At 40.2% G+C, this 15,751-nt stretch overlaps 1 pseudogene across 1 annotated transcript; it reads left to right on the forward strand.

Moving 5' to 3' along the window:
* The first annotated feature begins 11,478 nt into the window (after positions 1 to 11,478).
* Positions 11,479 to 15,741, forward strand: LOC309630501 (HIG1 domain family member 1A, mitochondrial pseudogene; annotated as a pseudogene). The gene has a single exon. The product of its transcript is annotated as an HIG1 domain family member 1A, mitochondrial pseudogene (transcript).
* Positions 15,742 to 15,751: the final 10 nt, after the last annotated feature.

Consider the following 15,751-nt stretch of genomic DNA (forward strand, 5'->3'; position numbering starts at 1 on the left):
TAAATAAAAATCATATGTAATGATGGTTCCCACTAATAAATTTCATGCAAGTAGACTATTTTTACCTTATACTGTGAAACATGCATGCACAAAACCAATTTACAACTATTACACATTGTATAATTATGAGTAATTATAAAACTAACTGCTATATAACCCAGGCCAAAATAGGTCACTGTCAACACTGTTGGATCTGCACTAAGTAGAGAACTGATGAGTTGTAGAAAGGAAGTAGGGAAAGAGGGAGAGAAGGAGAGAGGAAGGGAGGGAGAGAGAGGGAGGGAGGGAGGGAGGGAAGAGGGAAGGAAGAAAATTAAACATCATGAGTTAATCTAGTTCATCAAAATCAATTAAATCTTTTTGTTAATAAGCTAAAATCAATTAATCATTTTTAAATAAAATTGAACTGCCTGAACAAAATGTAAAGTTACAGCTGAAGTTCAGTAATGGAGAATACACCAACAAACAAACCATACAAGTTAAGCATAGCAACTATTTAAAAGAAAAACCAACAAGCAGTATTATTTGATATATAGACTTGGCTACCACAGGTACATCCTGGGTTTTGTGCCCATCCTGCTGCAGAATCCTGAGAGCATGCATCTCTCTGAGGACCATCAGATTTTCCGACATGACAATGGTAAAAATACCTACAGAAAATAGAAGAATACACCAGTTAAAGGCTAAAGGAAATGAAAACATTGAGGATTTTAATAAAAGATTAATTTTTTAAAACAGTCAACTCCTAGTGGTTTTCTTTTTTAAAATATATTTTTATTTATTTATTACTTATTTATTTTTGGCTGCTTTGGGTCTTAGTTGCGGCACGTGGGATCTCTTCGTTGCGGTGCGCGGGCTTGTCTCTAGTTGTGGCGTGCAGGTTTTCTCTTCTCTAGTTGTGGTGCGCAGCCTCCAGGGCGTGTGGGCTCTGTAGTTGTGGCACGCGGGTTTCAGAGCGCATGGGCTCTGTAGTTTGCAGCACGCAGGCTCTCTTGTTGAGGCGTGCGAGCTCAGTAGTTGTGGCACGCGTGCTTAGTTGCCTTGTGGCATGTGGGATCTTAGTGCCCTGACCAGGGATGGAACCCGTGTCCCCTGCATTGCAAGGCAGACTCTTTACCACTGGACCACCAGGGAAGTCCCCTAGTGGTTTTCTAATTCAGTTAGTTTTAACATTCTAAATATTACTGAACCATGCACCATGTGAAAAACTCAAATTCCAATGAAGTTTTTATGAGCAGTGTTCCATCAAAATGGTTCCAGTGGCATCAGATTGGTGTAGATTCCAGTCCTGACCAGTCATTGGCATTCAGCGAGTCACTTAACATCTGAGCTTCTGTTTCGTCAGTGAAGTAGAAACAATAATACATACCTCACTGGGTTTTATAAAACTCTAAACTAGAAAATGTATTTAAAACATCCTAGTATTGTCATTTGTAAATGCTCAGAAAGGAGTTCATTATACTTGTTGTTACATCTGGTACCACATCTTATATATTTAAGAAACTAACAGGAGGGCTTCCCTGGCGGCGCAGTGGTTGGGAATCCGCCTGCCAATGCAGGGGACACGGGTTCGAGCCCTGGTCTGGGAAGATCCCACCTGCCGCGGAGCAACTAGGCCCATGAGCCACAACTACTGAGCCTGTGTGTCTGGAGCCTGTGCTCCACAACAAGAGAGGCCGCGATAGTGAGAGGCCCGCGCACCGCGATGAAGAGTGGCCCCCGCTTGCCACAACTAGAGAAAGCCCTCGCACAGAAACGAAGACCCAACACAGCCAAAAATAAATAAATAAATAAATAAATAAAAAAGAAACTAACAGGAAAATTGCTATATAACAAAATGGCAATAATATATAATGAGAGGGTCTATTAACCTAATGAGCATTTATTAAAGGACTTTAAATTTCATACTGAGAGGTCAATTAAGCTAACCAAATGTCTTTATAAGTGAAACCATATTTTATTAAAGAATCTATTAAAAGTATATGATAAAAAAATTATCTTTTTTTCAAAAATCAAATGGTATACTTACCTTTAGGCTGATTTGTAGCCACAGAGGATTATATGACAACAACCAGTTCAGGACTTTCTGTCGTTCTCCTGAAATGCAAGTGAAAAACAAGTAAGCTCAGACAACTAATCAAATAGAGACAGTCAATAAAATTTCACGGAGAGAAATCAGTGGCAAAAAAGGAAAGTCGCATACATGAAATAATTTAAATAAAGTATACTTCCACTCTTTAATATACATACATGATCACGTTTACGTTTGTGAGATTTTAGGCAGCAAAGCCAAACTCTGAAATACAACATTTCTAGAGTATATTTGAAGAACTTAAAGTTTAAAGAATTAATCTCAAGATTTCTGTAATGTTCTCACCCACATCTTTCCAAGAATTAACCGCTTAACTTCAATGTCAATTTAATGATTTTCTCATAGCTTTAACCATTTTTTCAGCAGTAAATAAATGACACGCAGCACAACGTAATCTATTTCACTTGCAACGAGCGGTGTAAGCTCTGAGAGACACTTCATCCTTGGTAGGAGCTCTCGGGACACTTAACACCTGCAAACTGTATCCCAAGTCGAACCACTTCTCACAACCACTATTGTCCAGGTTCCAACATGATCACCTCTAACCCAGACTAATGGGAGAGCCTCTCCTAACTGGTTTCTCTGCTTCCACCCTCTTTATAAATTAGAAAGCTAAGCCCTTAAAGAATGTGATTTGTTAAAATTAAATTCTGAAATGCAATTTGAATTTTTATAAAACATTTTCTTCCCTCAGGAAGTTCTCGGTCTAGTATAGATGTGTAGATAGAATCACAATACACTACATAAGGAGAAGTACACATGAGGAGTCATGGGACAAGGGGAGGGAGAGCTAAGTCACCTAAACGGCAGGACAGCCTCCTGGCGGGGGTGACCCTGAGCTGACCCTGCAGTGGACGTGACACACCAGGAACGGGGCCTTCCACTGAACTGCAAAGTGCCCGGAGCCAAGAACACAGATAAGAAAAACAAGACAAAAAAGAGGTTGGAAGAGGTAGAAAAGAATTCAATACTATTAAAAATAACAGTGACAGCTAATAGTTGAATACTTTGTGCCAGGCACTATCAGAGTCTTGTAATTTGGGTTACCTCATGCAGTCATCACTTAAGCTGTTTATTATGGCTGTGATTAGAAATATCCTGAACTGCAGAAAATTTAGGCTGGTTATGTTTCCTTAAAAGTGTAATAATTTGACTTCATTTCTAAAGCTTGGATTTTTCAAAAATAGCTTTTGGAGATTTTGAACCCTGACATTCAGGAATCAAGGTAAAACTTCATTTCTTCTCTCATCTTGAGGAGGTTGTGAGGCCTGAGAATTTTCATTTGATGATGGTGATAATTTACATATATGCTGAGATATACATATATATGCCATGTTATCTTTTACACATTGACTTGGGGATAGAATTGGACTAACTGACTCTGATTCTAGATCCTAATTTAGTCTGTAATTATCATTTATGAAAGATGCTGGACTTAAAATTGTGCAGTAAATCTCATGCACACGTTTTGATTCCAAATGCACAGGCTTTGAATAATCTTTTACAAACATATCTGGTGAAAGACATTCCACTAATTCTGGTTCATTATTAGCTACACGGCTATTATTCACAAAAAAATCTGGACTTAGAAAATTTCCTTGGCTTTGTGTGATGTTCAAAGTTGAAGAAAAGTTTGGGGGTAAGAATGAGTTTACTATTCTCTTCACTTTGGCCATTAACATTATCTATGGGGTCAAAGGAAGTTTCAGTTATGACTTTCTCATTAAAATTATATCTTTCAAAATGTTGGAGATGGTTGTATATATGTAATTTAGTTAGTAGATTTGAATTACAAACAACATTACTTAGGTGTATGTTTTGTGGCTGCAAAGGCTTTTGATTTTTAGTTTGTCTATTTTCTTTCTTAAGGCATAACAAAATGTAGTGCTGGTCTTTTTATCCTTAATTGAAAGGTTAATCGGCTAACCCAGGAGGAGAGCACATATGCAAAAAAGATGCTCAAAGTGTTCACTCCATCTTTTTCTCTGCCTTCTCCTCTTCCATCCAACTTCCCATGAGGAAGCACTTCCATCATTTGTGACAATCTATAGACTAAGGCAGGGAGAGCAAATCAGTTCTGAGAGACCCAAAGGGATTTATGACTGATACCTGCTTTTCAGACTGCAGTGATAGTCTAGCTATAAAACTTCAGCTTTTATGGAGACAAATACGCTCAGAGGTGTAAAAACAGAAATAAAACATAAAGCATTTTACTTTTTCCCTTTCAGAAATCTTGATTTGGTCTCCCCCATCCCCCAACTCCACCCTTTAAAAAAATTTCTTAGGTAACTCAAACAAATGAGGGAACAGATCTGTCATACTACTTTCTTTTAAATATGCCTCTATTACCTTCAGTAATGCCATTCTTGGATATGCATCACTGTTAATTTTTTGAACAGAAGCATTGCCATGTGTCTGAGGTAAGAATCTTACTATTTTATCTAGATTCCGAAAGACAGCAGAAAAAATTACAATAAAAAAAAAAAGTGGGCTGCATCTCCCTCCTTTGGGAGAAGATTGAAAAAAGGTTGACAATCAATAAACAAGATGATCTCTCATATTTCCATCTAGTCCTAAGAGTCTGTGGTCTTTGTTTACACTTTTTATTAGTGACAGATCAGAAAACGGTAGTTGCAGCCAGTGACAACTGAAGCTGCCTTGTTATTAAATGGATCTGGCCCGCCCCCTTGTGGCCGTAAGTGCAATGACCATAACTGTCTGAGAAGCCTGGCTGTGAAGGAGGAGGAGGGAAGAGCCAGGTTTGGGGCTGCCTTGCCAGTCTCCCAGTCACATCAAATTAGCATCAAACTCATTGCACAATAGACGGGTGGCTTATTTTCTTGAAGAAGTGCGAGCGGCCTCATGTTAGCCTCTACTCGTTTGCAGAGCAAAAGCTCCTATTTCCAGAACTGGCACCAATGAGTCAGTTAAACCATCCAGTTGAGTTGTTCATAACCCTGGTTACAGAGATCACTTGAGGGGTTTGTAAAAAGTAAAAATGCCCCGACCCTCCTCTATGTCCTCCCCAGGAGTGATGCTGAAGCGGGGTCCTGGTACCCGTGGTTTTTTTAAAGCTCACCACTGAGGTAACGTGCAATCAGGATGGAAACACCACGTAGCTTAATCCCATTCAGTAGGATGGCTGGTGATTTTAACTGAATGTCATTATGAAGACCCAGACCCAAACGACAAACCCCCTACATTACAGCAGTCCTATGCAGATTCTAACACACCAGTATTATTGAAGTTTTAAAAAGAATGACTAGGAGATTAAAAGAAACCCAAGAGATCATTTAAAAAAGTTTTCCTTGGATAGGCCCCAATAAATCTGCTCTACAAAAATATCCCAAATGACAGTCTCCTGGTCTTCATTCCGCTTCAGGCCTAGATATATTGTATGGTAGACTTATTTTTATATTAATTGTGAATTTCTGTCATTCTTTGGCAAGTATAACACTTTACCTAGTGGTTCTTGAGATGCGATCTGCATACATAAGACCTTGTTTAAAATGGAGTTTTCTGTATTTACCCCCAGAAAGTCACATGAGTAAGTGTGGAGTGGTGAGTAGAAATCTCCCTCATTTAACAAGCAATCCGGACAGATCTGATGCAAGTGGTTGCAGGCATCTCAGAGAAGCGCTGCTTAGTCAGACCGTGACATGCTAATTCACTGGAGGTGTGGGGTGTGTTTTAGATGAGGGATGTTCTAATATTTATTTTCTACTACAGTGCTTCTCAAAATGTGGTCCCTGGACCTGTAGCAGAGGCATCACCCGGGAACTTCTTAGAAATGCAAGTTCTAGTCCTACTCTACACATATGGAATCAGAAAGTCTGAGGGTGGGGACCCAAAAGTATTTTAACCAGCCCTCCAGGTGATTCTGATGTCCAGTCTCCTCAAAGCATCCCATCCTCCTTGATAGCTGTTTGATGCAGCTTCTTCTTGTTCTTAGAATTTTTCCCTCAACCTCCTAACATATGTCTTTAGGAAGGAACCATGTCTCATGTCTATAAATCAATACAAGGGAAAGTGCATGGGATTTAAAATTATAAGACCTAGATGGGAATCCCAGCTCTGTCAACTGCTAAGAATAAAACCATGCATAAATATTTCCACCCTCTGAGCGTATTTCCTCATGAAGAATCAGGAAGAGAACATTTATTCAGGACACAGAGTCCAGACTTTTGCTTAAAGCTTTCTCTCATTTGAGCACCATGCACAGGTGCAGTTGGCATTACTTTCAACTAAGAGATGAGAAAATAGAGACACAGAAGACTCAGAAGAGTGAACTGAGCTGCCTACCCTGACCCACTGCACACAAACCCTTTGATAGTGTTGCCTTATCTGCAAATGTGGATAAGGACTCCATGAGTGTGATGTAAGGATTAAATAAGGCAACAGAGTTTAAGAGAATTTGTAAAAGGTAAACATTATGTTTGTATGTATTATCTTAGTGGTTTGGTGGGTTGAGTGGAATCAGCACACCCAGACCTGAAGCTGAGGGAGATCAACAGCTAATAAAAGACAAGTTTTGTTTTAAAGCAGAAACCATAAAACATCATAAACGGATGGTTTAAAAGATAAGAACAGTTAACTTTTACAGTATAAAAAGTGTAATTCTAAAAAAACAAAACCCAAAAACTTTAGTTCCACAAAACAAAAAAGAACAAGTAGAAGTATTATGTAGATAGAAAAAAGTATATATCTTTTCATGAAAAGAAAAGCAAACATTTATAAAGTAGAGAGAACAGGCAGGTTCTTAAGTTGCTCATATTTGAGGAGCACAGGGGTAAACTCCTGCTAGCGAGAAACACATCATGATAATCCAAGGGATGCGGTAGCATCTTGAGTCCTCAAATTATCTATCTGGGGTGGCAGCATGAGATGAAGTGTATACGAAGGGCAATTTATTCAAAGATCAGGTGGCCGGGGCACACAGTGGCTATGCCAACACTTTATAAATGATTATGAAGCGTAGAGTGTCACCTGGTTTCACCTGACCACCCTGGAGAGCATACACAGGGAAAAAGAAAATGAAACTCTGTGAACATTCAAGGGTACCACTAAGAACATATCTTGAGAACAAGAATGTGTGGACGGAAGGCCTGAAGAAGCCCCTCACTTCCTGTGGTCCCAGGGAACACATGGCCAAGGACTAATCCCAAGGTTGCTGGTAAATGTGGCAGCACTGATTAAATGCTTGACCCTATCAGCCCTCCTAGCTAAGGGGAGGGATGGGGACCCTGGGAAGGAGTGTGGTATTTGGGCAAAAGTTTAAAGGCTGAGAGCTTGTAATTCTCCCTATTCCCACAAACCTCCCTCACCAGCAGAGGCAGACCCTCCACCGGTCCGTTATATTGATGACATTTGCTAATTAAATCTGAAGAGCAAGAAACAGCTGTCAGGAACTGGGAGGGTCTGAGACTTACCCCACTGAAGTTTTACTGGAACACAGAGACACCCATTCCTTTACATGTTATCTACGACTGCTTTCACACTACAAAGGCGGAGTCGAATAGTTCCAGGAGAAATCATATTGCCTGCAAAGCCTGTACTACTTAGTATCTGGCCCTTTACAAAGAAGTTTGCCGACCGGGGATCTAATCCAAGGAACCAAACAACTGGATGTGACAAGCAACATTCCATTATCAAGTCAAAGTGGTGAACACCAGCCCAGGGCTGAGCAGGCCCCAAGTTCACAAGCTGCACAGACGACTCGGGTCCTGTAATATCTCCTCCTCCTACACTGCCTCTCTCAGTCTATACCTCGGGGAAATTGGGGATTTCCTTGACCATTTCATAAAGGAAGAAAAAGCCTGGTTTATGGATGGATGTGTATGGCAGGCCAGATGTGAGCAGAGCTAAACTATAGCCTCCCCTCAGGGTAGATGAGAACACTCAGTGAGCAGAATTTTGGATGGTGCATCTAATCCACTTCAAAAGGGAGAAGGCACGTCTCTGCTCTCTGCTGACTCAAGGGCACAGTCAACAGGTTGGGCAGTGGGTCAAGGGTGTGGAAAAAGCAAGATGAAAACTTGGTGACAAGTAAGTCTGGGGAGGAGAGGTATGTAAAAGGGCATCTCAAGATAGGGACGGGGGAATTCCCTGGTGGCACAATGGTTAGGAATCCGCCTGCCAATGCAGGGGACATGGGTTTGAGCCCTAGTCAGGGAAGATCCCACATGCTGCGGAGCAACTAAGCCTGTGCGCCACAACTGCTGAGCAACAAAGACCCAACGCAGTCAAAAATAAATCAATTAATTAAAAAGAAAAATAGGGGCAGGAAGTTAAGAAATTTGTGTCCCTAGTAAATGCCATCAGAGAATATCCAAGGCAAAGGAAGAGCTCAAAAATCAGGCAAACAAGACAACCTGTCCTGCTTAGATGTCAGAACCTCTTTCCTCAGAGACCCCATTCTTACTTGGTGAACCCATGTATACACTGGCCATGGCTGGAGATATGGGGGCTACGAAAGTCCCTCTTTCCAAGGCTGATCAGATGTCCCACCACTGAGAGCCTGACCTGCGAACAGAGGCCAAGCAGAACCCCCAGTGTGACTCCACTCCCCAGGGACCAACCAGTTACCTGTGGCATGTGGGTTACATTAAACCCTTTCTATCACAGAAGAGGTGGTATTTTCCTCTCTGGAGTAGATGCATTTTCTGAGTATAGATTGCTGTACCTGCCCCCACCATCCATGCATGGACATACAGAATGCTTTCTCTAGAACCAATGAATCTGTGGAGGTTTTCAAAGTGTGTCTAAAAATTCTTGGTCACTTCTCCCTTCAAGAGGGGAATCTTAATTTGTGTCCCTTGAGTGGTGTGGACTTAGGGACTCGCAGTGGCAGATGTGATGTGCTATCACTTCCTAGATTAGGTTATAAAAGACTGCAACTTAAATCCTGCCTGTGTTCTCTCTCTCTTTCATTTTTTCTTGGGGGCAGCAGCTGTGTATCTATCACCAGGCAGCCCTGTAGAGAGAGGCTGTGTGGGGAGGAACTATGGCCAGAAGTGGGCTTGGAGGTGAAGCCTGCTCCAAGATGGCCTCTAGAGACGGCGGCTCCCATGAAGTTTGACTTCAACCCCAGGATGGCCTCTAGAGACTGCAGCTCCCATGAAGTTTGACTTCAACCCCAGGATGGCCTCTAGAGACTGCAGCTCCCATGAAGTTTGACTTCAACCTCTGGCCCTGAGCCAGAGCCACCCAGCTCAGCCAGTCGATTCCTGACCCACAAGACCTGTGAGGTAATGTCTGTTGTTTCAAGCCACTACATTTGGTCTAATGTGTTACACAGCAATAGAGAATTAGGTGTCCCACACAACACTGCCTCTAGTGGGAAGGCTTGGAATTCACTAGTCTTCTACCAGCTGCCTGCGGAGGCTCAGTTATGGTGCCAGATGCAGATGACAGCTGGCCAGGTCGGGTGTGTCCTGTCACTCAGCTCGTGCCTTAGACCAGCAGCGGTCCATCCCGTGGCCAGAGTGTACAGTTCTGGGAATGAGGGGTAGTGGTGAGAGTGACCCCTCTCACTGTCGCAGGGACCAGCCCATTCATGGGATTTTCTACACTTCAGGCTCCTTGGGGAAAAACAGCGCATGACTACTTCAAGCATAATAGTCCACTATTAATATTTAAACTTATATTAATTAGCCACTTAAAAACCATTAAATAATGATTTATACATTTTAACATATAAAATATTTCAAAATGGTATCTAGTTTATGAAAAATAAAGAAAAATTTAATAACTGTGCCCCAAGACACTGGTTTTTTATGTGCTCATGGTCTTTTTTTTTTTTTTTTAACATCTTTATTGGAGTATAATTGCTTTACAATGGTGTGTTGTTCATGGTCTTTTTATTCAATTTTTCAGGAGCCAGGCAGAGCACTGCATTGTCATGCTGTGAAAATGTGTTCAGTAAAACCTAGATATGCTTTATTAGGACCAAAGAACTTTATTCTAAATATCAAAACAACACAAAGAACTAGTTCAATATACAATACACTTCCTAGTCTTCACATAGAACTGAATTTTTCTATAAAGACATTGGTAGTCAGGACACACGAGACAGTCAAAATATCTATAAAACTCACAAGATACTTTACACACAGTTCACAAAATAATAAATCTTGATATTTTAGATTTTTCTTTGTAACTGTTTTCAAAAGTGTTCTAATGATTAAAAAGAAAACTTAGGATTGGAGACTGAAAACTAAGTTCAAAGGCATTTCCACTTTAGTGGACATCATAAATCCCGTAATCAGAACACTTCCTACACAACACAGAGCAGCCAAATGCCCACCTCTGTGCTCATTTTTTGGCAGCCGCACTCATCAGTTGTAATACAGTTTTGTCCACAGGGATAAGAAAAGTCCGATTGTTACAAGGAATAAAAATTTTGTAATTACAAAGCAGGAATACCAAGCAACGAGACGAAATAACAATGAGAAGTGTGCATGCTCTTCATTCAAGAAATGTTTGCCCTTATTATGTTGATGAATGTTCCCTCTATAACCACTTTGTTGGGATTTTTAAAGCATAAATGGTTGCTTACAGACTAGAGAAATTCTTAATGAATTTTATTTGTACCTGGAGTTCTGAAATATTATGGCAATTATAAAACAATGTTGCTTTTTTCCCCTTCCACTCCTGCAAACTCGATATATGTAAAATAAGTTAGACTCCATAGCTTCTACTTCTTAATAACCTTAGCCAAATGCCATCTTACCTGGAGGCTAGAAGGTGAGACAGTGTTCTGATGCTCTAATCACATGGTGGGCTCCACTGGCAACCAGCCCCATCTTTAGGTGCTTTCCCAAAGTCACCCCATTAACATAACAATATACACATTTATCACTCTCAGCACTTAGTAAATTCCCAGGGTTTTTGGAACTGTGAACCAGGAAACTTGGAGGAAGACTAAATATGTATGAGAAATATATTTTGGTCATCTTAATGTCCAAATACATATGCATTTTTATAAATCACAATTTCACAGGAGGAAAGTCTTCCCATCTCATTTTATGAGGCCAACACTAACTCTGATACTAAGTTCAGATAATGACACCACAAGAAAAGAAAATTGCAGACCAATATTGCTGATGAATATAGATGCAACATTTTTCAATAAAATATTAGCAAACTGAATTCAATAATACATTACAAGGATCATACACCATGATCAAGTAGGATTTATTCCAGGGATGCAGAAATGTTTCAACATTCACAAATCATTGTGATACACCACATTAACAAAATGAAGGGGCCGCGCTGGGCCGGGCTGAGGGCACCTTGGGAGGGTTGGGGGTCGCAGGGCTGGGAGTGGAGGCGATGCCTGGGCTTAAGGGGGCGGAGTCTGGTTGGCGGGGCAGGGGAGCCTGGTGAGGGCGCACGGAGCCTATGAGGGATTGCAGCAAAGGTTTGAGGAGCAAAGCGTCGCGGCTGGAGCTGCGGAGGGACGGGGCTGGGGCCGACTTCGGGGAGCTCGTAGAGCGGGGTGGGTGAGGCGGGATTGAGAGGGTGGGCGCTCCGGCCATGGGGTTCTGACAAGGTCACAAGAAGAGAGACGGGAGGAAAGTTGAAGGGTTGAGAGGAGGGCGTAAAACCAAATGACCTTCCTGCCATCGGCTTCATCTTCTCCCCGGGCCGCTATTCCCTTCCACCTTTGGCGACCCTCTTTGGCCCTAGGAAGGAAGATTCTTCAATCACTATGTCAAGTGACACAGATGTTTCTCTTTCATCATATGATGAAGATCAGGGATCTAAACTTATCCGAAAAGCTAGAGAGGCACCATTTGTCCCCATTGGAACGGCAGGTTTTGCAGCAATCGTTGCATATAGATTATATAAATGGAAGAGCTGGGGCAATACTAAAATGTTCACCTGATCCACATGCACGTGGCAGCCCAAGGCTTTGTTGTGGGAGCAATGGCTCTTGGTATGGGCTCTTCCACGTATCAAGAATTCTGGGCAAAACCTAAACCTTAGAAGAGGAGATGCTGTCTTGATCTTGGTGGTGCTTGCTTTAGTTAGACATCTCATATTGAGGTTATATGTTTATGTTGAAAATAAATTCTGTGGGTCGAACAATAACATGGTAATTTGAATATTGGCTTCCTTTCTTGCAGGCTTGATTTGCTTAGTGACTAGTTCACTAGCTAGGTCATTCAGGGGAGTCAGATTAGCACAAAAACATGTCACTTTTAAATGCACTTGATAGTCGTACAATGTCCACCTTCTTAAACTCTTCTGATAAAATTAGTTGTAAAGAGGACAACATGCCAAACCTGAAAATGCTCCCAGTTGCTGCAGAATATCATATGCTTTTGATATAATGTAGGAATCCTATTTACCCCAGTTAATTTAACTCCTTCTGACTGCTTTGTGGACTGAGTACTGTTTTTAAGGTCTGGTTGGCTCTTGAAGAACCCTTTCAGAACAGTGCATGGAATACAACATTATAAACCTCCCGGCAACTGTGTGTGTGTTTTTAAACCAAACCTAAAGAGCTGGTAACAGCTGCTTTGAAGTAGTATCTGTTTCAGAATCATAGCTGTAAACATGAGAATAACTTAACTGTAGATCCCCGTTTAGCTCTTTTGTAATTGCAGAATTATAGTTTGCTGCTGTTATATTAGAATAATTTTTAAATGGCATTTTGAAATAGAAGTGTGTATTTTAAGTGCTAATGTAAAGGTAAATGAAAAATACTTTTTAAATGTGTGCAGTCTGTTTATTTTCTCTGAAAGAATCATAAATGTTAAACTAAATAAATTGCCTATAATGGAAGTGATTTATGAGCAAACTGGTTTGGTCAGACATTATACAAACTTCGGTATACTACAGAATGCTTTGTTGTACTTGTGAAATTCTCTTGTCTAACCCGAATTTACATTCCATGGTGATAACATGGTACCTGTAGTGTTATTAAAGTAAGCGAACACACACAGACACACACACAAAAACAAAACAAAACGAAGGATAAAAATCATATGATCATTGCAATAGATGCAGAGAAAGCATTTAACAAAATTCAACCTCCATTTATGTTAATGCTGTCAATGAATTGGGTATAGACGGAACATACCTCAACATAATAACGGCTATATATGACAAGTACACAGCTAATATAATATTTAACAATGAAAAGCTGAAAGTTTTTCCTCTATCATCAGGAGGGACAAGGATGTCCACTAAAAGCGTTCCTGGACCCAGTTCCAATGTGGTTGTGTGCCTGTGTGAAGGCTTTCCAACACCAGCAAGCAATTCCCAGACATCAGCAAGGTGCCCAAGAAATCAATTTAATTCTGACACTACCCAGAAATAAAATCAGATTCCACAGGTAAAGGGCTCAGTCCCACAAGATCACCCTCTACTTCATACACCAGTTATAGGGCCAGGTTGTACCCGTGCTTCTCACCAACCAGCTACAAACTGGAGGTTCCAACAACCCCCTCCAACTCAGCATGCCAATCAAAGTCCAGGTTGTTACATGTACTTCTGACCGACTGGCTATAAATCTGAAGTTCCCATCTTCCCCTTCTTGGGTTTGATTAATTACTCAAATGGCTTATGAGACTCAGAAAAACCCATTTACTCACTGGATTATCAGCTTATTCCAAAGGACATTAAAGGCTACAAATCAAGAGCCAGATGAAGAGATCAAAACCACAGTGAGATGTCACCTTACACCTGCCAGAATGGCTATCATTAAAAAGTCAAAGTTAACAAGTGCTATCAAGGATATGGAGAAAAGGGAACCTTCATGCACTGTTGGTGGAATGCAAGTTGGTTCAGCCACTAGGGTAAACAGTATGGAGGTTTCTCGAAAAATTAAAAATAGAACTACCATATGATCCAGCAATTCTACTTCTGAGTATTTATCCGAAGAAAATGAAAATACTAATAAAAATCATATGATCATTGCAATAGATGTTGAAAAGATACACGGGGGCTTCTCTGGTGGCGCAGTGGTTAAGAATCTGCCTGCCAATGCAGGGGACACGGGTTCGAGCCCTGGTCCAGGAAAATCCCACATGCTGTGGAGCAACTAAGCCCATGCGCCACAACTACTGAGCCTGTGCTCTACAGCCCACGAGCCACAGCTACTGAGCCCGCATGCCACAATACTGAAGCCCACGTGCCTAGAGCCCATGCTCCGCAACAACAGAAACCACTGCAATGAGAAGCCCGCGCACCACAACAAAGACCCAATGCAGCCAAAACTAACTATATAAATTTTTTTAAAAAAGAAAAAAGATACATGTAATGTTCACTGCAACATAATTTACAATAGTAAAGATATGGAAGCAATGTAAGTATTCACGGATGGTGGAATGGATAAAGAGAATGTGGTGTATGTATTCAATGGAATATTATCCAGCCTTAAAAAGAATGAAATTTTGCCATTTGTGAAAACATGGATGGACCTTGAGGGCATTATGCTCAGTGAAATAAGTCAGAGAAAGACAACATATGATCTTACTTACATGTGGAATCTAAAAACAAAACCAAAAAACAATTAAACCAACTCAAAACTGAGCTCATGGATACTGAGACTTGATTAGTGGTTGCCAGAGTCTGGAAGTGGAATGGGGGATTGGGCAAAATGGGTAAAGAAAAAGTACAAACTTTCAGCTGTAAAAAAAATAAGTCATTGAAATGTAACACACAGCAGGTAACTATAGTTAATAATACTGTATTGTATATCTGAAAGTTGCTTAGATAGTAGATCTTAAAAGTTCTTATCACAAGAAAAAACTTTGGTGACAGTGTATAGTGATGGATATTTACACACAACAGTAACAAGGTATTACCTAAAATATTTTTAATTATTTATATATTTATTTTCATCTTCAAGTGTTCATTTTTTGTAGATATTTAAAATGTTTCTAGTCAACTGATTTTTAGCTATGCTGTTTGAAATTAAAAACATAAAGATCACATTTCAAACTCTTGTGGTTGAATGTTTCCGAAACTCTCTATACCAGCAAACTCATGAAAATGTTATTAGATCTGAAGGTCAGTACCAAAGAGGTCTTTACAATTCTCAGTATGTATTGTCTTGCTTTATATGTATCCTTATTTAAAATAAAATATTCAAAGGTGATATATATACTTTAAAGGTTAATAAATTTAGAATCCACATAAGTATAAAGGAGTTAAACACCACCTCTTACCCCTATTATTTCTAAATTCAACTATAGTTTTTTAAAATATTTTATTGAACTTCCTACCAATCTTTGTTCAGTAAACCTTTATTCAGTATCAGAGCATAGTGTTTGTGTGTGTGTGTGTGTGTGTGTGTTTATACTTCATATTGGATTTTTTAAACCACTTTTTATGTCAACATGAGAGATATATACCCAATTAGATTCTAACTCCTCCTTATGACTCGTTTATTACATGTGCTAGATAGACACCTTGTAGAAGAACACAGATTTCATCATTTTTTGGTATATTTATCTATTGATCGATAAGCAAAGGTAAGTAATAACTAGATCTAATTACTAACATAGGTATGACACAGATTGCTTTTTACGTGTTTGTGAAGTGATATTATTTTGAAGATGGAGACAAACATTTTTTTCCATTTCTTCTGAAACAGTCTCAGAAAGCCTCAGAAGTTACAGAGAAAGCTTCGAGAAAGTTAGGAGA

This window comes from Balaenoptera borealis (assembly GCF_965194805.1).
Source record: "Balaenoptera borealis genome assembly, chromosome: 1".
Taxonomy (NCBI): domain Eukaryota; kingdom Metazoa; phylum Chordata; class Mammalia; order Artiodactyla; family Balaenopteridae; genus Balaenoptera; species Balaenoptera borealis.